Source organism: Euphorbia lathyris, chromosome 9, assembly GCF_963576675.1.
Source record: "Euphorbia lathyris chromosome 9, ddEupLath1.1, whole genome shotgun sequence".
NCBI classification, from domain to species: domain Eukaryota; kingdom Viridiplantae; phylum Streptophyta; class Magnoliopsida; order Malpighiales; family Euphorbiaceae; genus Euphorbia; species Euphorbia lathyris.
In genome coordinates, this window is record NC_088918.1 from 6,616,925 (window position 1) to 6,639,606 (window position 22,682).

At 32.0% G+C, this 22,682-nt stretch overlaps 1 pseudogene; it reads left to right on the forward strand.

Moving 5' to 3' along the window:
* The first annotated feature begins 2,992 nt into the window (after positions 1 to 2,992).
* Positions 2,993 to 8,844, forward strand: LOC136207236 (uncharacterized; annotated as a pseudogene).
* Positions 8,845 to 22,682: the final 13,838 nt, after the last annotated feature.

Here is a 22,682-nt window from a genome sequence, read left to right on the forward strand (position 1 = left end):
AATTAATACTATATAATCATATTGGAGTATAATAATTAATTAGTTTTATATTTGTTTTTCTTTTAGAAGCAGTCCGACTTGCTCTAGGAATCTATTAATTGAGGGTAAATTACACCCATGGTCACTAAATATTATTTATTTTCACGATATAAATACTAAACTTCAAAATATAATATAAACATCACTTAACTTTATACTTTTTAACGTTATAATAATTAAATTTGGGATAAGATGTAAAATTACTAATAACGTTCACACTTAGGATCAGTTTTACTCCTAACGTCTAAAATGGTGTAATTTTACCCCTAACATTGACAAATTGAATCAATTTAAGAAATAATTATAAAAAACAAATATTTTATTCCCTATTCTGTACTAATTGCATATCAGTTGGTTCTAAAAAAAATTCATAGTTTTTGTAATTTAATAATAGAATTGGAGATTAATATTTATAAATTGGTAAAATATTTAATTTTTTTTGTCTAACTCGTACAAAAGACTGTATATTTTTTTTTAGACTTAATAGACACCCAACCCCCTAAACTTGTAACTTTTTTCACCTGACCCCCTCAATTTAGGGGACAACCTCTCAAACCCCTCAACTCTCCAAAAACATCACATACAGCCCCTTACACCCCTATGTTTGGTCAAAATATTGACCCGTGTAGAAAACGCGTTTGACTGTTGACCACACCAATGTCATGTGTCACTTTTTTTATTACATTTTTTCAAGTGATTATTGTATGCGAGGTGTTATCGCTGTTTGTCGTCGGGGTTGGATGCCTATTAAGCCATTAAAATATGTAAAACAGTAAATTAGAAAATGCCAACCAAGATTGTGTATTAAAGGATAAGTAGGAAAATAAAATTTCCCTTTTCAGAATTTCAAATGGTTTCTTTCCAGGAAAAGAAATGAGAAAGAAGGTGAAATTTGCCTTCCTAGAAACGCTAAATGCTCTAAAATGCCAACCAAGAATTCACTATAAGTAGAATGCTCTTCAGAAAAATTGATAATAGAATTGGAGATTAATATTTATAAATTCAGTAAAAAATTTGAATTTTTTTGTCAAACTCATACAAAAGACAGTATATTTTTAAATTTTATTTAAATTTTTTCACGTCTAATCATATGTTTATGACTTGTTACTGATGTGTGATAAAATGATTCACGTGTCAAGTGTGGATGACAATCGAGAAGACAGTTGATAAATTATTTCTCCAATTAATCCAACTTGACAACATTAGAGGTAAAATAGCTTATGGCTGCCACGTTAGGGATAAAATCGCACCATTATAGACATTAGGTGTTTAAATTACTCATGGCTATAAACAAAAGGGGCATATTTGTACCTTATCCCATTTAGAATTAATTTAGCACTGATTGTAATTTACTGTTTTTCTAGGTTTTTAAGTTATTGGCTACTTAAACACTTATTTTCATTGAAAGAATAACATATTTTGATTAATAAAATTATGAGTTTTCACATTCCCAAAGTTCTTATTAAATTTTGAAGGTTTCAATTGGTAATCATGTGATGTGTCCATATTTATGTACATCTTTATATCTTAATTCTCTTTAGTTTAGTGTTAGTTTTACTTTATTAGTGTTTGTTTACCTTGTTTTGTGTTTTATAGGTGTTTTTGGAGATGCAATTCAAATTGAGGATTAAAATGCTGATTCTATAGAACCTAAAGTGAAACCAGAGAAAGCAGTCAAGTCCTAAGACATGCCCATGGCTTAGGCCATGCTGAAGAAGGAAATTATGCACTAAAAAGCTGATTCGTCCTAACCGGTGCCCATGGGTAAGGACCAGTACGAATTTGGGAGTTGGGTTTTGCTTAGAAGACTTCTATTTTAAGATTTTTACTCTTTGTAACTTTTATTATTAGTTTTAAATATATTAAGACATTATTATAGGATTTAATTCTATTAGGATTTTATAATATAGAATCCTAGTAGGAGTTTAATTCTATATAGAATTTTATTATTAGATTTTTAGAGGGAGTTATTTAGTTTCTCTCCAGCTAGAAAAAAAACGTGGAACGTGGAAAGAGTGGGAAGAGTGGGAATATTGCGTTTAATAAGACAAACAGAGGATCGAGGAGGGGGATCTCTCATCATCGACTTTTTTTCCAGCAATCTTCATCCTTCTTGTGTATTCTCTCTTCCATGATGAACTAAACTCCAATTTCTAGCTAGAGGATTTAAGTCTTGAACAATGTAATTGTGAGATCATTCTGTACTATTTTCCTTCATCTATTTCAAGTAATCAATCTCTATTCCGTTTCTATTCCTATTGCATGATTTAATCGAATCATTGATTTGATTATTTACTTGTAATTGCTTGCTAATTAGGTGTTTAAATACGTAATCGTTTAAATCATCTGATACAAGTAGCCAATAATATAATTAATTGTGGACAAGCTTTTAATTTATGTTATGAATTGATGATTGATATGCTTTAAATAATCCCGCTTGTGTGATTGTTGAGTAGAGTTAGCATCTCTTTTGTACTTTAATGCTTTCAATCAAATTAAATTCTAAAGCTTGTTTAGAACTGTTTGATTGATTAGAGATAATTAGTGAACGTTTCCTGATTATCTAAACTGTAAGTAGAGATTGGTTATTAATGCTTTTTAATAACTAGCTAATTTATTTGAATGAGTGAAATATATCTTTAAGTATGATTGATGATCAATTAGTTAAATTCAAGACTTGAATTTAACCTCATATTAGGTTATTTATATCATTATTTGCTGTTGAATTGTTTTCCTGTTTAATTGCTTCCAGTTAATTTTATTCACAGAAATCTACAAACCAACCCCCCTAATTTACTTTTCATTGTTCATTCTACAAAGTTTTAATTCAACCAGTCTCTGTGGATTCGACCCTACTCCACATTTACTACAATTTTCTAGTTCCAATAGTAGGTATTTTATTTTTGGTGAATTCGACACTCATCAAATTTTGGGGAACTTTCAAAACCAACCAATGAGATATGACCCATATGCACCAACTTATAACGCCGGGTGGAGAGATCACCCAAACTTCGGTTATGGTCCAAAGAACAACAATTTCCAGCAACAAGGTTTCCAACCTAGACCACAAGCTCCTTCACAACAAACTCCAGCACAACAGACCCCTCCTAAGCCAGGTATGACTTTAGAACAAATTGTTACTGCTATGGCTACTAATATGCAACAATTTCAGCAGAACACTTTGACATTCCAACAAGACACTAAAACGAGCATTCAAAACTTGGAGAACCAAATGAGTCAAATAGCAACCTCACTAAGCAAGTTAGAATCTCAAACTTCTGGGCATTTGCCCTCACAACCAGAGGTTAATCCTAAGCAAAATGCAAGTGCTATTAGCTTGAGGAGTGGAAAGGAGATACCATCTGTTGTAAATCTAAGACAGGAAGAAGAGAAGGAGTTGGAAAAAGAGGAAACAACTCCAGCTAAGATTGTTCCATCATCACCAATTGTTAGTCCTCCATTTCCAAGCCTATTTTCAAAAAGAAAAAAGGAGGTTCAAGAAAAAGAGGTACTCGACTTGTTTAGGAAAGTTCAGGTAAACATCCCTCTCTTAGATGCAATTCAACAAATTCCTCACTATGCTAAATTTCTTAAGGAATTATGTACTAATAAGAGGAAGTTGAGAGGTGATGAAAACATTAGTGTGGGGGAGAATGTTTCTGCAGTTATCCAAAAGAAACTCCCTCCTAAGTGCAAGGACCCAGGTATGTCCACTATTCCTTGTAAGATAGGGCGTACAAAAATTGAAAGAGCGATGCTAGATTTAGGTGCCTCAATCAATGTCATGCCACGATCCATTTATCATTCTTTGAATGCTGAACCGTTGAAAGAAACTGGTGTGATTATTCAATTAGCTGATAGATCTAATGCATATCCTGATGGTGTTTTAGAAGATGTACTTATTCAAGTAGATGATTTGGTTTTCCCTGCTGATTTCTATATTTTGGACATGGAAGAAGATAACTCTTCTAATTCTGTCCCAATTTTGTTAGGAAGACCTTTTCTAAAAACATCTAGGACAAAAATTGATGTGCATGAGGGTACTTTGAGTATGGAATTTGATGGTAATACCATAAAATTTAACATCTATGATGCTATGAAATATCCTAGTGAAATGCACTATGTGTTTGTTTTAGATGTTATTGATCCATTGGTGCAGAAAGTTTTTGACATGGATGATAAAGACGAGCTTAGCTTCGTAATGTGTCATGATTTCCGCAAGAAGAAAATGGAAGATGTTGCTAAAGAATTTGTGATCAATCATGCAATAAAAGACACTGTTTTTTAACTTCAATCTCTTAAAATCTTGAATCATAATGTGTCTTATATTGATTTGCCAAGGTCTAGTACTAAACTTTCCCCTTCAATTTTGCAGGCCCCTAAGTTGGAATTGAAACCTCTACCAGCTCACCTCAAGTATGCTTACTTAGGTGAAAATGAAACTCTTCCAGTTATCATTTCCAACAAGCTGACAGAACTTGAAGAAGAGAAATTGATCCGGGTGTTGAAAGATCATAAAGAAGCAATTGGGTGGACCATAGCTGATATAAAAGGAATTAGCCCCTCAACTTGCATGCACAGAATTTTACTTGAGGAAGGAGCTAAGCCTTCAAGAGAAGCCCAAAGACGTCTAAACCCACCAATGATGGAGGTCATCAAGAAAGAAGTTCTTAAATTGCTAGATGCTGGCATGATTTTTTCAATCTCTGACAGCCGATGGGTAAGCCCAGTGCAAGTCGTTCCAAAGAAGACTGGAATAACTGTAGTGAGGAACGAAAACAATGAATTGGTGCCCACCCGAATTCAGAATGGGCGGAGGGTTTGTATTAACTATCGAAAGCTAAATGCTTCGACTAGAAAGGACCACTTCCTTTTACCTTTTATTGATCAGATGTTAGAAAGGTTAGCTGGTAAATCTCACTACTGTTATCTTGATGGTTATTCAGGTTTCACCCAAGTTCCAGTAGCTCCTGAAGATCAAGAAAAAACGACTTTCACTTGTCCATTCGGAACATTTGCTTATCGGCGGATGCCTTTTGGACTTTGCAACGCACCGGCAACATTTCAAAGGTGTATGGTTAGTATATTTTCTGATTATGTGGAGAACATCATAGAAGTATTTATGGATGACTTCATAGTCTATGGTGATTCCTTTGATATATGCTTAACCAACCTCACCAAAGTGCTAAAACGATGCATTGAGAAAAACCTTGTTCTTAACTATGAAAAATGTTATTTTATGGTTGATCATGGTAGTGTTTTAGGGCATGTGATTTCTTCTAATGGCATTGTGGTAGATAAAGCTAAGGTTGATCTTATAAAATCCTTAACTTATCCCACAAATTTGCGGGAAGTTCGTTCTTTTCTTGGACATGCAGGATTTTATCGACGATTCATTCGTGATTTCTCAAAGATAGCTCAACCTTTGTCTAAGCTTATGCAAAAAGATGTGGCATTCGATTTTAGTGATGCGTGCAAGGAAGCATTTAATCAACTCAAAGAAGCCCTAACGTCTGCGCCTATTGTTCAGCCTCCCAATTGGAACTTTCCCTTTGAAATCATGTGCGATGCTAGCAATTATGCAGTCGGAGCTGTTTTGGGTCAAAAAGTGGGAAGAGCTTCACATGTGATTTATTATGCTTCGAGGACATTGGATAGTGCCCAATGCAATTATTCAATAACGGAAAAAGAACTTCTAGCTATTGTATTTGCTTTAGAAAAATTCCGTTCTTATTTAGTTGGCACTAAAGTGATTGTTTATTCTGATCATGCAGCTTTAAAATATTTACTCACTAAGAAGGAAGCCAAGCCTAGATTGATTCGTTGGATCCTTTTGCTCCAAGAGTTCGATATTGAAATCGGCGACAAGAAAGGAGCAGAAAATCTAGTGGCCGATCACTTGAGTAGATTAATTCAAGCTGAAGATTCCTTGCCTCTACAAGATTCATTCCCTGATGAGCTGCTATTGGCTTTACGAACAAATGCTCTATGGTATGCCGATATCGTTAATTTTCTGGTTACACAAACATTACCTAACGATTTGTGTTGAGCGATTTCCGCAAGTGCACGGTATACGCTTGTAGTAATAAAAGATATCGAACCCACATGGAACGCTTTTTAACTAAAACTTTATTTAATTCGGTTTAATCACGTGTTTAGGTTTAATAAAAGAAATACGTTTAGTTGATGGAATAGGTTTTGGTAAATTAGGATTAGATAGAAGGATTATATCGAGTTTAGAGAACAATTCCGTTTTGGAATTTTGATTACAAAACAGATACTTCCGTAATTGGAATAAAATAGATCTTATTTTCATAAAGCAAAGTAAACAACTTTAACTTTGTGAGATTATGGACATATAACAATATAGCGATTTACTCAATTAAATGGTTTCGAACCATAGAAATCCCCCTGGCGTTGAGATGATTCCTACCTTAATCAAACTAGTGTTTTATTTCTGATAAGCCGCGATCAGCGATCATGTCATCCATAAAAACTAAATTTGTTAAGTGTTCAACAAAGTTCTTATATGAATAAGATGGAATAGAACGTTTTAATAAAAACACCAATTTATCATTTTGAAAATCATTTTGTCAGAACAATATCAAAATAACAAACAGTAAGAATATATTGAATAAATAAGTATATCATTAATGAAATGTGAATTTCCACAAGTTAACAGAGAAGTAGAAACTTGGATAGCAATGTAACGAAAACTTTGAGATCCGGGTCGTCAATCTTTCTCTCAAACTCCGTAGGTTCGTCAAACCTCATGCGCTTCAGCCGTCAATTCTTCTCGCTGGATCTTCAGAATAGAGACTGGTCTCGTCCACTATCAGAATGAAAACTAAACTAATACTGTGTTTATAATTAATCTAAATACAATTCGTGTACAACACGATTGTTTACAGAAATGAAATCTAACTTTCTGATTCTTTTCTGAATCAGAAACTCAACATAACAACTTTCTTCTCTAATTTCTCTAACTTTTCCAACTTAACCAACCTTGATTTCTGAAATGGATCACTTATTTATAGTTGTTGAAGGGTTGTAAATGACGGGTCGTGTCTGCTGGTGAAGGGTCGCTTTTATCCGAACGAACAGACGCGTTTTTCCGATTTCGAACATGTGTTTTGTGTGCAGGAAGGTTCGCTGTCGCGACTGAGATTCTGAAAATCTCAGTCGCGACAGGGGATATAGGGGCGAGCTTGAAAACTTCATTTCCCCCGATCTGGCCTCCGCAAGTTGCGACTGAGATTATGAGAATCTCAGTCGCGACAGAGAGATGTTCTCCCTGTCTCTCGACTGCTTTTCATCCTCCTCGAGCGTTCTTCTGACTGATATGCATTCTCGATACGTTTTTAAGGTTTTTCGTCCATTTTTCCTCCGTTTTAGCTCCGGTTTTGCTCCTGTTTGGATTTTACCAAATATTTAGGTACCTTGCATCAAAGAAGTAAATAAAGACGTAAAAGTATTCTAAATGAATATAATTAACATGATTTCAATATAAATTTAACGTATTTATATATGATATTTTAGGTATATTTTGGGCTTAACAATTTGACTCGTGCTCAAAGAGATAAGGTAAAAAGTGATTCTAAATATTATGTTTGGGATTAACCGTACTTGTGGAAACATTGTTCAGATCAGATTATAAGAAGGTGCGTGAATGATTCTGAAATTCCATCCATTTTATTTTTCTGTCACTCTTCTGCTTGTGGTGGACATTTTGGTCCTAAGAGAACTGCTCGTAAGGTTCTTGAATGTGGCTTTTATTGGCCGACTTTGTTTCATGATTCATATGCATTTTGTAAGACATGTGCTAACTGTCAGAAAATGGGTAACATAAGCCGTAGAGATCAAATGCCCCTACAACCAGTGTTGGTTTGTGAAATATTTGACGTATGGGGTCTAGATTTTATGGGTCCATTCCTGTCATCATTTGGTAATGTTTACATTCTATTAGCTGTGGATTATGTTTCGAAGTGGGTAGAAGGTAAAGCTACCCGGAATAATGATTCTAAAACTGTTATTGACTTTGTTAAAACTTATATTTTTACCAGGTTTGGCACACCAAAAGCGTTGATAAGTGATCGTGGAACTCATTTTTGCAACAAGGTGGTGGAATCTTTACTCAAAAAGTATGATGTTACTCATCGAACATCCACTGCTTACCACCCTCAAACGAATGGTCAAGCTGAAGTTTCCAATCGAGAGATAAAATCTATTCTTGAGAAAACTGTGAATCCTAATCGAAAGGATTGGAGTATACGTCTCGATGATTCCTTGTGGGCGTATCACACCGCTTACAAAACGCCATTAGGTATGTCTCCATATCGTTTAATCTTTGGGAAACCATGCCATTTACCCGTTGAACTCGAGCACAGAGCCTTTTGGGCGGTGAAACAATGCAATATGGAGATGGATGCGACAGGTGAGAATAGAAAGTTGCAATTGCAAGAATTAGAAGAGATACGTAATGAGGCATATGAAAATTCTCGGATTTATAAAGAAAAAACAAAGACATTACATGATAAAATGATTTCTCGAAAGAGTTTTTCTGTGGGTCAGAAGGTTCTTCTTTATCATTCTCGCCTTAAACTATTTCCGGGTAAACTTCGTTCTAGGTGGATAGGTCCTTTTGTTGTCACTAACGTTTTTCCTCATGGTGCAGTTGAAATACGAAGTTTATCCACTGAGAAAATTTTCAAGGTTAATGGTCATCGTCTTAAACCTTTTTATGAAGGTTTTCAAGTATGCAATATGGAGGAATTAACCTTGGAGAATCCGGATTATGGAGAATAAACGGATTCAATGTCGAGTCGACGACATAAAACAAAGGGCGCTTTTTGGGAGGCAACCCAAATCATTTTCATTTAATTTGATTTTATGTTATTTCAATTTAATTTTAGAGTAATTTGTGTTCTTATGTTTTTATTTATGTTTTGGTAGATTTTTGGAATTGATTCTAAGGCAATGCTCATATGAATTTTCATTGCAGAAAATAATTCTAAGCCATGGGCATAGCTTAAGAAAGACCAAATTATGAAAAGAAGAAAAAAAATTTCCATGGGCATGGCTTAGACATCCTAGTCTTCTGCCCAAATTTTTTGTTATGTTTTGCATACAATTTTTTTCCCATGGGCATGGCTTAGACATCTTAGTCTTCTGCCCAAATTTTCTTTTATTTAGTTTTGCACTTCCCGTGGGCACGGCTTAGACATCCTAGTCTTCTGCCATTTAATTCATTTTTTTTCCTTCTGACACGCACTCTTTGTTTTATTGCTTTGTTTTGATTTTGATTTTAATTTTTTTTTTTATTATTAAAAAAAAACCAGCGATTAATTTTGAAAAAAAGTGCACAGCACCTAACTTTTCTTAATTGCACTCTTTTTGTCCCTTTTATTTGATTTACAAATTAAAAACAAACAAAAAAAAATCAAAAAGAACAAAGAAAAAACAAACAAAACCTAGACAAATTCTAAATCCCTAACTCTGTTTTGTTTTCGTGTGCAGCCAGCCCCCTTCAATTCTTCAATTCAGTCTCCAGTTTGCCGTCTGTCTTCACCGATTTCACCGCTCTCGTCTTCAACTTTCACAACAGCGAGGCCGAGCTCTTTCACTGTCCTCGTTTCAGTCTGCCGTTCTCCACAGCAGCGACACCGAATCTCTTTGAAGCGTTCTCAATTCGACATACGAACAACAGCCCTCTTTCCCGTCGCTCTCCGTCTACGTCGATCTCCTCAGCCATTTGTCTTCAACCTTCCTCTACTTTCAGTCCTTCTCAGCTGCAGCACCTTCCACTTTCAAGTCATCTCAGTCGAGCCTCAATCTGCTCCTCTCCATCTATTCCGCCTGATTTCACTACTCACCATGACTCGGACCGGAACACCCGCAGGTAAGAAAAACTCCGGCTCAACTCGTGCTAAAGCTGCCTCAAAGAGAAAGAGAGTGTCTAACAACACTGTCCAGCCTCCGTCTTCGCCAGAAAAGGCTTCTGAATCAGAGCAACTAGTTCTTTCTCTCCCTCCAATGAAAAAGAAGGTAACTCCGGCATCCCACGTCCGTTCTCGGATGCCCAAAGGTACTTCTGTAATTGTTCCCGAACATCATTTACATGGTCACTTGACTTTTAATTCTAAAATTAGACTCAAGCAATACGATATTATCTGTAGTAAATCATTTGTGCCATGTAAATATGTTGATAATTCTGTGTTAGATGAGTTTGATATGCTTGGCGAATTTCAATCTTTGATTGCTAATATTGGGTGGGGATCCTTCTTTGATTTGAATTGTCCTGTTTTCATTGAATTAATTAGGGAGTTCTACACGACTTTTAAATTCAATTTACCCAAGCAATTTAATGTTGATACACCTAAAGTTATCGAATTTCGTTTGATGTGAAAAGAATTCAAATAATCCATCACCGAGTTTAATCTTTCTTGTGGTTTTATTGATGAAACATTTGCTAACTCTGATGAATACAGATGCTCTGTTATTGCTTATACTGCTGATTTTGTGGGTACTAATGTTTGGACGGATATGTCTTTTGATTCATTACCATATGATCCTAGTACTTCAAAGTCTTATTGTCTGAAAACACCTGTGTGGCAATATATTCATCGATTTTTAGCTTTTGCATTCTCTGGTAGGAAAGATGGCTCTCATATTTGCAATAAAGCTGAATTATTTTTCATTTGGTGTATGGAGCATAAAGTTAACGTGAATCTAGGATATTGGATAGCCAGTCAGTTCCAGTCAGTCTTAAATTCAAATAGAAACCTTATTTTAGGGTCTGTTATTACTCAATTGGCTGTGAATAAAGGTTTACTTGATTTGGCTGACACTGATTTACATGTTGCTTATGAAATGCCTCCCTTGAGTTTATCTTGTTTAAAGAACATGAATGTTGTTCAATTTGATGCGGAGGGCACTGTTAGATGGAAATTGTTAGGTCCTAACCCAAATCCGCAGGGCCGAAATGTACAGACCCCGGTTTTGGCTTCCTCTTCTGTTTCTACTGGGTTGAGTGATGCTGTATTTGATCTATTGAGGCGTGCTGTGAGGCAAATATCAAAAATTGAAACTCCGTGTCCACCCTCTCCATAGTTGGGTTCAGTATCCAACATTCACATGTTAGGGGAGTACTCTTTTTCCTTTACTCTTTTCTTCTAGTTTGTGATTGCTGCTTAAATACACATTGAGGACAATGTGTATATTAGTGTGAGGGAGGGTTCTATGAGAAAAATTTGACAATTCTTGCATTTTAATTTTTAGTTGAATTAAAATCTCCTCTTCTAGTTTAACTTAGTTTTTACCTTCTGCATTTTAATTCTTGTTAAATATGTCCCTTAGTTTGTACCTTCTGCATTTTAATTCTTGTTTAAGTAATTCATTTTTTTAGACGAACGATTTGAATGAAAAGTATGCAAAGCTTGATACAATTTACCCTCATTTTGTGAGCTTTTGAGCCAATGGAGCAAATTGCTTAAAGAATACCAACAATTGACTTTTGCTCCAATTTCTTTTCTATGTGTGAATTCATGCTTGGTTTGTAACTCTAGAATTTGCATCAAATGGTTTTCGAGACCACAAGTTTTTAATCATGCATTAAAATGATGAAGGCAACTAGGATTTAACCATTTTGACTTAAATAGCCTAACCCTTTTAAATTTTATCCCTTAGAGAGCCAACTTTGAGTCTTTAACCATTTTCTTTGTTGTGCTTACTAAATTAATTTCCCATTAACCTATCATTGACTTTTACCCAGAATCCTAAGAGTTAGTAAGCAAGTTAAGTTTATTTTTGTATTCGGGAAAGTATATAGCTTTGGTCGAGTCACTGGCTGTATTCATAAGTACTTAACAGCCATGTTTATTTTGTTTTGTTTCTCTCAAAAAAAAAACACAAATAAAAAGAAAAAAAAAGAAATATGGAGTTGAAGCATCCAAACTGTTCGAAAAGAAAAGAAAAAGAAATACCGAGTTGAAGCATCCAAACTGTTCGAAAAGAAAAGAAAAAGAAAAATTGTTGGGTGTGAGTTCAAGATTTTCTTTTTAAGTATAGACATTCTGGAATTCAACCTTCTGTTACTTGCTTGCTTGCTAATTTCTTTTGATTAATAACCTAAATTTTTCCCTTTTTCCATACCTTTAACCCTAACCCCGTTACAACCTATGAAAGACCTTCTGATTTTTGTACTGATTATATAACAAGTGGTGAAGATTAGATTGAAGTGCAAACTTATGGTAGTTCATCCCTTGCATTGAATTTTGAGTGCTTCAATTAAATTTTTCCAAAACACATATGTGAATTTTGGGAGTTGGGTTTTGCTTAGAAGACTTTTATTTTAAAATTTTTACTCTTTGTAACTTTTATTATTAGTTTTAAATATATTAAGACATTATTATAGGATTTAATTCTATTAGGATTTTATAATATAGAATCCTAGTAGGAGTTTAATTCTATATAGGATTTTATTATTAGATTTTTAGAGGGAGTTATTTAGTTTCTCTCCAGCTAGAAAAAAAACGTGGAACGTGGAAAGAGTGGGAAGAGTGGGAATATTGCGTTTAATAAGACAAACAGAGGATCGAGGAGGGGGATCTCTCATCATCGACTTTTTTTCCAGATCCTTCTTGTGTATTCTCTCTTCCATGATGAACTAAACTCCAATTTCTAGCTAGAGGATTTAAGTCTTGAACAATGGAATTGTGAGATCATTCTGTACTATTTTCCTTCATCTATTTCAAGTAATCAATCTCTATTTCGTTTCTATTCCTATTGCATGATTTAATCGAATCATTGATTTGATTATTTACTTGTAATTGATTGCTAATTAGGTGTTTAAATACGTAATCGTTTAAATCATCTGATACAAGTAGCCAATAACATAATTAATTGTGGACAAGCTTTTAATTTATGTTATGAATTGATGATTGATATGCTTTAAATAATCCCGCTTGTGTGATTGTTGAGTAGAGTTAGCATCTCTTTTGTACTTTAATGCTTTCAATCAAATTAAATTCTAAAGCTTGTTTAGAACTGTTTGATTGATTAGAGATAATTAGTGAACGTTTCCTGATTATCTAAACTGTAAGAAGAGATTGGTTATTAATGCTTTTTAATAACTAGCTAATTTATTTGAATGGGTGAAATATATCTTTAAGTATGATTGATGATCAATTAGTTAAATTCAAGACTTGAATTTAACCTCTAGCTGGAATCGCCTCATATTAGGTTATTTATATCATTATTTGCTGTTGAATTGTTTTCCTGTTTAATTGCTTCCAGTTAATTTTATTCACAGAAATCTACAAACCAACCTCCCCTCCTAATTTACTTTTCATTGTTCATTCTACAAAGTTTTAATTCAACCAGTCTCTGTGGATTCGACCCTATTCCACATTTACTACAATTTTCTAGTTCCAATAGTAGGTATTTTATTTTTGATGAATTCGACACTCATCATCATGCGCGATTCAACAATTCGGAGAAAAAAAGTGGAAGACCGACATCCCAACTATGTTGGCACCTCTGAACAGACCACCCAACTCAACCGAATTTATTGAATAAGAGCAAAAAAAAAATAAATACAAAGAAACTTAACAAAATCTGTAAGCCAAACGGCCAATAGCATTATCGTTAATGAAAGAAAGACAAAAATTTAGTGCCGTTGTCCACCAAACTGCCACCTGACTGGTAGACTGTCCGCTACTTGCTTCCCCTTACCGAAGATGTACTATCATATTTATATTTATTTATATTAAAAAAATTAGAGTAATTGTATGACTTAGATTTAACAAACCCAGATCTGGTAACTGATCAAACTCACTTGGTCAGTCAATGACCAGGTGAAAATCACTGTTCATATTCATGTATATTAAAATATGTAAAACAAATGAATTAAAAAAATGTCAACCAAGATTGTATATTAAAGGATAAGTAGGAAAATAAAATTTCCATTTTCAGAATTTCAAATAGTTTCTTTCCATAAAAACAAATGAGAAAGAAGGTGCAATTTGCCTTCCTAGAAACCCTAAATGCTCTAAAATGCAACCAAGAATTCATTATAAGTAGAATGCTCTCCAGACCAAAACCCCACACACAAAAACTTCAATTTTCTGAATTTCACATAGTTTCATTCTAGGAAAATAAATGAGAAAGAAGCTGAAACATGTCTTCATAGCAAATGCTTCTAAAAGAAGAACAACATTCAGTAAATTTGGTTATTCACCGTTATATGTATATGGACACACAATAGTGTTCACATGGATCCTAATTGCCACAGTAAATTTGGTTATTCACCCTTAGATGTAGGTTGATTCAAATCCTAAGATGGTGATTCAAAGCATTCTAAGGTTTAGGTTTAATCAGCCTACATCAAACGGTGAATTGCCAAATTCACATGGTCATCAGTGTCTATATGAAAAATACTGATATGGACACATGTGATGTTAATGTCAAAAATATATTAATCGGCTTAATATATCAATAAATACTCAATTTGTTTTAAAATCTTGATTGACCTTCTAAACTTATAAAGTGTATCATTAGATCCATAAATTTAAATAATCCACATAAATTTGTGTAAAGTGGTCTATTGGCCCCTTGAACATAGTTGTAATAATCAATTACCCCCTTGAATTTATTTAAAATGATATACATTTGAATTTGTCTAAATCTCTAAAAAACTCAAAACTTAGAAAATAAAAGAGTAATTCAGGATTCTAAATATTTTAAAAAAATTAAGGTTCTATTTTTTAGACGTTTAAGGCATTTTTATAGATTTAGAGACTTAATCATGACATTTTAAGTAAGTTTAGGGAGCTAATGAGATAATATGTAAGTTCAAGGATCAATCAAACTTTTTGGACAATTTGAGAGTGAAACTAATGTATTAACCCTATATGAATAGCAAACTATAGTACTAAACTTCCATATATATCATTATATCCTTTCCTAACTCAACGGTGAATTTAATGTTTTTTTACAATTTTCTATAATTATTATTCGATATACAGATCTCTGAAAGCATCTTGTCGAATAGAATGTTTTCCCACAATAAGGGAGGTATTGGTTGCCTGTACATACTCTGATGTTTAAGTTACTAGCACTCTTAAGAATAGTAAAAACAATGAAGACTATGATTTTGAACATTCCTCGGAGTTCTCTTAAACCCTAAATTTATAGGTTTTCACGGATTTTTTAGGATTGTAGAGTGTCATCTTCTTATTTTTCTAAATCAATCTAGTTCAAACTCAAAAATCGAAAATCTTCTTTAGTTATTTTTAATTGATTGGTTATTTATTCATTAATTTCATTCGCTTAATTTATTAATTTTAAAGTAAATCAAATTTTATTGAAATTTGATTGATTAGGAATTGATATTGAAAATATTAATTGATAAATAAAAAATTGAATTTGATGTATTTCAACTTGGTATTACAATTAAATGGTTTAATTGTGTTAATATTTTTAATTCAATTTAGAATAATAGTTATGTAGTTTATAGATTGATTTGAGATTTGCACACCAATACGAGTTTATATCTGTTACTGAATGTAGTTGTGATTAAAAACTAAGTAAATTTTTTAAAATTTATGTCAAACTTCAGTGACGATTGGTACAATTTAATCATTTTTTCTCCATTTTTGGGTTTTTGAAATCTTTTAGTAATTGTACCTAATATAAAATTAAAATCAAATCCGCTGTTATTTTTATTTTTACTGATCTCATGTCTAAATGAAAAGGTAAATAACATCTGTGATCACTTAATTTTTTTAATCTAATTTTTAAATATACTTAAATTTATTTATTTTTAATTCTGTAGCTTTTTTGAAATTTATATCAAACTTCTGTGGTAATTGGTACAATTTACTCATTCTTTCTCTATTTTTGGGTTTTTAAGCTTTCAATAATCAAGCCGAATATAAAATTTGAAAATAAATGGGTTGTTATGTTTCATTATCATTGATCCTATATCCGGAAGGAATTACATCCACGGTTACTTAATTTTTTAATCTATTTTGTAAAATTACTTTATTTTTTAAATTTAATAACTTCTATAAAATTGATCTCAAACTTGAGTCATGATTGATATAATTTACTCATTTTTCTCCATTTTCGGATTTATAAACTTTCCAGTAATTAAATTTGAACAAAATAGGTTGTCGTGTTTCATTTTCATTAATCGTAAATCTAAAAAGAATTACATCTACCGTTACTTAATTTTTTAATCTATTTTTATTAATTAGGCCTAATATTAAATTGGGAAAATTACATAGAAATTTATATTCTAAAAATTATTTGCAACTATGTCAAGTTATGATTTTGGATTATATCAAACTACTAAAATCAGTACTTTTAATATATTTTAAGGATTAGAATTTATAAATTTAGAAGTCTAAAATATATTTTGTAGGGTTTATGATTTATGAATTGGAGTCTAGATTTTTTAAATTATAATGTAAAATCATAATATATAGAGAATAATGACATATTAAGAATTAAGTTTGGTGATATGTCTTAGTTGTAATTTTGTACCTAATTATGATATTTATGTATTTGACCCTAAATTATTTGAATCAAATGGATTCTTATGTTTCATTTCCATTGCTCATTTGTCTAAATTACATCTACAATTAGTGAGAATTTTTTTTTTTAAAACTCAATAAATTTTTTGAAATTAATCTCAAATTTCAATGATAAGCCCAAAATACTTAAAATAAAATACATAATTATGTCAATTTCGTGTGAAAAATATATTAATTATATTCTTTTAGAAGGATTTTACGTTGATATTTTTTACTATTGTGCAAGGTGTTGAATTATTTGGAAAAATCCAAATAGAAGCTAAAATTGAGCAAAAACGAGTAAGAAATCAAGTTTTCAGTGAAAGACGCGTACGAGATTCAGAGGCCACGCCAGAGATTCAGAAATCAAAACAAGGAAGCAACACAAAGTCTCTGTTGCGATCGAGATTCTGGAAATAGCGACACGCGTTTTGAGACACAAGAAATGCGAAATCAGCCACTTTCTCCCTTACTCCTAAACTGTGACAGAGATAATCAGAATCTCTACAGAAACATCGAAAGGTTAAGACATATTTTACATGTGTTAATTTCCAAACGACGCATCCATTCATCCGGATAGAGACTTCTCTTCACTTACTGATATGTTCCTTCGACACACCTCTTGAACAATTATAAACAGAGGAGACATTTCAGATTAGAAAGAGTTAGAGATTTTTAGTTTTCAATTTTGTTATAAGCATACTTGTTAAACAAGTTGTTCAAATAATTAGATACAAGATACAGTTCTTATAGTTTACATTAGAGCTTTGTTCGAAGATGAGTTTATGCTCTGTAGCCACCGAGTAGGTGCTATTTTGAGGATTCACCAAGAGGAACCAGTGTAGGATGTGCCCCAGAGAAAGGATTAACAACTCGGAACTCCATTAGTTAAAATGCTATATCCAAACTTCTTCTTCTATGTTAACTTGTGACGTTTCAATTCGGAGAAAAAAGTCTATTTATTCTTGATGTACGTCAGTATCTATCTAATTATAAACGTATTACTATCATATTCATATTTTTTTTAATGTACTATCATATTCATATTCATTTATATTAAAAAAAATGGGTAATTAATTTATTAGTCCCTATATTTTGACAAAACACATTGTTTAGTCCCTATATTTTAAAAAACACACGGTAAAATCCCTAACGTTTTTCTCCGTGAACTGTTTAGTCCCTAACGTTTTTCTCAGTGAACTGTTTAGTCCCTTCCGTTACACTCTCATGAAGATTCTGTTAGTCAATTTGGATTTGCGTTTTTCTTTTCCTTTATTTTCCTTTCCTGTAAACTCTAATGCATCTGAAATTAACTTTCAATGTTCTTCTTTTTGATTTTCTTTTTAATTGTTCAAATTCGTAAGCATTGGGTCTGTTCTTTTTCTTGTTCTCCATCCAAATAGCTTCTTCTTCTAAATTAGATTTCCTCTTCTGAAGTTTGAAGGTAAATAGTAAAGGGTAATTTAGTCATTTCCGAAGTCATAAACGGTAAAAAATCTAACAAACAGACGGAAGGACTAAACAGTTCACGGAGAAAAAGGTTAGGAACCTTACCATGTGCTTTTTAAAATACAAGGACTAAACAGTGTCTTTTATCAAAATATATGGACTAATAAATTAATTACCCTAAAAAAATTGGAGTAATTGTATGTTATAATAATGCCAATCAATATTTCACTATCATATTCATATTCATTTATATTAAAATATGTAAAACAAATGAATTAAAAAAATGCCAACCAAGATTGTATATTAAAGGATAAGTAGGAAAATAAAATTTCCATTTTCAGAAATTCAAATAGTTTCTTTCCAGGAAAAGAAATGAGAAAGAAGGTGCAATTTGCCTTCCTAGAAACCCTAAATGCTCTAAAATGCCAACCAAGAATTCAGTATAAGTAGAATGCTATCCAGACCAAAAATCCACACACAAAAACTTCAATCTTCTGAAATTCACATAGTTTCACTCTAAGAAAAGAAATGAGAAAGAAGCTGAAACATGTCTTCATAGCAAATGCTTCTAAAAGAAGAACAACATTCAGTAAGAGGCAAAATGGTTTATTGAAGAAGATGAGTGAATTAACTACTCTATGTGAAATCCCGGGGTGTGCAATCATTTACAGCCCATATGATTCTCAGCCGGAGGTTTGGCCGTCACCAGAGGTAGTTCAACAAATTGCTTCTCAGATCAAAACGATGCCGGAATTGAAGGAAAGCAAGAAAATTCTCAACCAAGAGAGTTTTCTCCCCCAAAGAATCAGCAAGGCGAATGAGCAACTGAAGAGGCAGAGAAAGGAGAACCGAGAAAACGAGGTAACTCAGGTGATTTTCCAAAGCCTCGGCGGAAAAAGTATGACCAATCTGAACGGTCAGGATTTGAATGATCTTGGATCCTTAATTGATCAAAACTTGAAGGAGATAATTGAAAAAATTGAAACCCTAACGGTTAATCCTCATAATAATTCTGATGAAGATTCTGTTCCGGTGGTGGAGATTTCGGTGGATGAAGATTCTGATGAAGAGTCGGAGACTTCGGTGGCTGGAGATTCTGATGAAGAGTCGATTGGACTCGGGGGAAGAATGCTGAGGCAACAATTGAGGGATTTTCGGCGCCGCTGCGGGTGGTGAAGATGAGATTTTGCAGCTGAGAATCAGAATAACCAATATGATGGAATATGAACATGGAGATTTCAATTTCAGCTACATTTGATATTTAATTTCGTAGGATTAAATCAATTTTCTGTTTTGTGTTGTTTTAGCCGATTTGGTACACATGAATAAATTAATTATTAATTATTTTATTGTTGAATTTGGGAAATTACAATTAAACTAATTTTGGATATAATTGCTCTATTCAACATTTTTCCAATGACTCATATAATTATATGTATATGGACACATATGATGTTAATGTCAAAAATATATTAATCCGCTTAATATATCAATAGATACTCAATTTGTTTCAAAATCTTGATTGACCTTCTAAACTTATAAAGTGTATCATTAGATCCATAAATTTAAAATAATCCACATAAATTTGTTTAAAGTGGCCCCTTGAACATAGTTGTAATGATCAATTACCCCCTTGAATTTATTTAAAATGATATACATTTGAATTTGTCTAAATCTCTAAGAAAATCAAAAGTTAGAAAATAAAAGTCTAATTCAGGATTCTAAATCTTTTAAAAAATTTAATGTTCTATTTTTCATACATCTTAGGCATTTTTATAGATTTAGAGACTTAATCATGACATTTTAAGTAAGTTTAGGGAGCTAATGAGATAATATGTAAGTTCAAGGATCAATCAAACTTTTTGAACAATTTGAGAGTGAAACTAATGTATTAACCCTATATTAATCAAAAAAGAAAATTTAAAATGGATAGCAAACTATAATACTAAACTTCCATATATATCATTATATTCTTTCCTAACTCATAACGGTGAATTTAATGTTTTTTTATAATTTTCTATAATTATTATTCGATATACAGATCTCTGAAAACATATTGTCCACTAGAATGTTTTCCCACAATAAGGGAGGTATTGGTTGCCTGACGTACATTCTCTGATGTTTAAGTTACTAGCACTCTTAAGAATAGTAAAAACAATGAAGACTATGGTTTTGAACATTCCTCAGAGTTCTCTTAAAACCTAAATTTACAGGTTTTCACGGATTTTTTAGGATTGTAGAGTGTCATCTTCTTATTTTTCTAAATCAATCTAGTTCAAACCCGGAAATCTTCTTTTGTTATTTTTTTTTTGAACCAGAAAAGAGGAACTCTTTTGTTATTTTTAATTGATTGGTTATTTATTCATTAATTTTATTTGCTTAATTTATTAATTTTAAAGTAAATCAAATTTTATTGAAAATTTGATTGCTTAGGAATTGATATTGAAAATATTAATTGATAAATAAAAAAAAAATTGAATTTGATGTATTTCAATTTGGTATTACAATTAAATGGTTTAATTGTGTTAATATTTTTATTTCAATTTGGAATAATAGTTATATAGTTTATAGATTGATTTGAGATTTGCAAACCAATACGAGTTTATATCTGTTACTGAATGTAATTGTGATTAAAAACTACGTAATTTTTTTGAAATTTATGTCAAACTTCAATGACTATTGGTACAATTTAATCATTTTTTCTCCATTTTTGAGTTTTTGAAACTTTCAGTAATTGAACCTAATATAAAATTAAAATCAAATTGGCTGTTATGTTTTATTTTTACTGATCTCATGTCTAAAAGAAAAGGTAAATAACATACCACTTAATTTTTTTAATCTAATTTTGAAGTATACTTAAATTTATTTATTTTTAATTCTGTAACTTTTTTGAAATTTATAGGAAACTTCTGTGATAATTGATACAATTTACTCATTCTTTCTCTATTTTTGGGTTTTTTTAAGCTTTCAATAATCAAGCCGAATATAAAAATTTCAAAACAAATGGGTTGTTATGTTTCATTACCATTGATCATGTATCTGGAAGGAATTACATCTACGGTTACTTAATATTTTAATCTATTTTTGTAAAATTACTTTATTTTTTTAATTTAATAACTTCTTTAAAATTGATCTCAAACTTGAGTCATGATTGATACAATTTACTCATTTTTCTCCATTTTCGGATTTATAAACTTTTCAGTAATTAAATTTGAACAAAATAGGTTGTCGTGTTTCATTTTCATTAATCCTAAATCTAAAAGGAATTACATCGACCGTTACTTAATTTTTTAATCTATTTTTATTTTTTGATAGAAATTGGGACGAGACAGAACTAGGACGGGGTGAGCACTCATGGCCCAAGAACTGTCAAACCCGAAATATATTAATAAAAGGAAAAAGTGAATGTTTGAACAAGAGGAGAAGAAGGGGAACAAACAAAAAGAAGAGGGGAGGAGAAAAGTTTAGAGAAAATTTAAGAGAAACGCAAATGTGAAATACTAAAAATGTCATCATTGATAAACCTGTGGCAAAAATCAGGAGCGGAATGCCACAAATTGATCATCGAAGAGGAGACTCCAAATTTTGCCAAAGCATCAGCAACTCTATTTCCTTCCCGAAAGATGTGAGAAAAGAAAATGTTCATCCTAGAGAAAATACTGAGACAGTGCAACCATTCTTGTCGAATACTCCAAGGAACATCCATTAATTAGGCCTAATATTTAAATTGGGAAAATTACACAGAAATTCATATTCTAAAAACTATTTACAACTATGTCAAATTATGATTTTGGATTATGTCAAACTAGTAAATTTAGTACTTTTAATATATTTTAATGATTAGAATTTATAAATTAGAAGTCTAAAATATATTTTTTAGGGTTTATGATTTATGAATTAATTGGAGTCTAGATTTTTTAAATTATAATGTAAAATCATAATATATAGAGAATAATGACATATTAAGAATTAAGTTTGGTGATATGACTTAGTTATAATTTTGTACCTAATTATTATGATATTTATGTATTTGACCCTATTAAATTTGAATCAAATGGATTCTTATGTTTCATTTCCATTGCTCATCTGTCTAAATTACATATACAATTAGTGAGAAATTTTTTTTAACTATTTTTTTAATCTATTTAAAGTTATGTTTTTGAAACTCAATAAAAATTTTTAAAATTAATCTCAAATTTCAGTGATAAGCCTAAAATATACTTAAAATAATATACATAATTATAATCAATTTCGTGTGAAAAATATATTAATTATATTCTTTTAGAAGGATTTTACATTGGTGTTTTTACTATTGTGCAAGGTGTTGAATCAAAATAAGGAAGCAACACAAAGTCTCTGTCGCGACTAAGATTTTAAAAATCTCGATCGCGACACGCATTCTGAGACACCAGAAACGTGAAATCAGCCACTTTCTCCCTTACTCCTAAACCCGGACAGAGATAATCAGAATCTCTACAGAAACAGCGAGAGGTTAAGACATATTTTACATGTGTTAATTTCCAAACGACACATCCGTTCATCCGGATAGAGACGACTCTTCACCTACGAATACGTTCTTTCGACACACCTCTTGAACAATTATAAATAGAGGAGCCATTT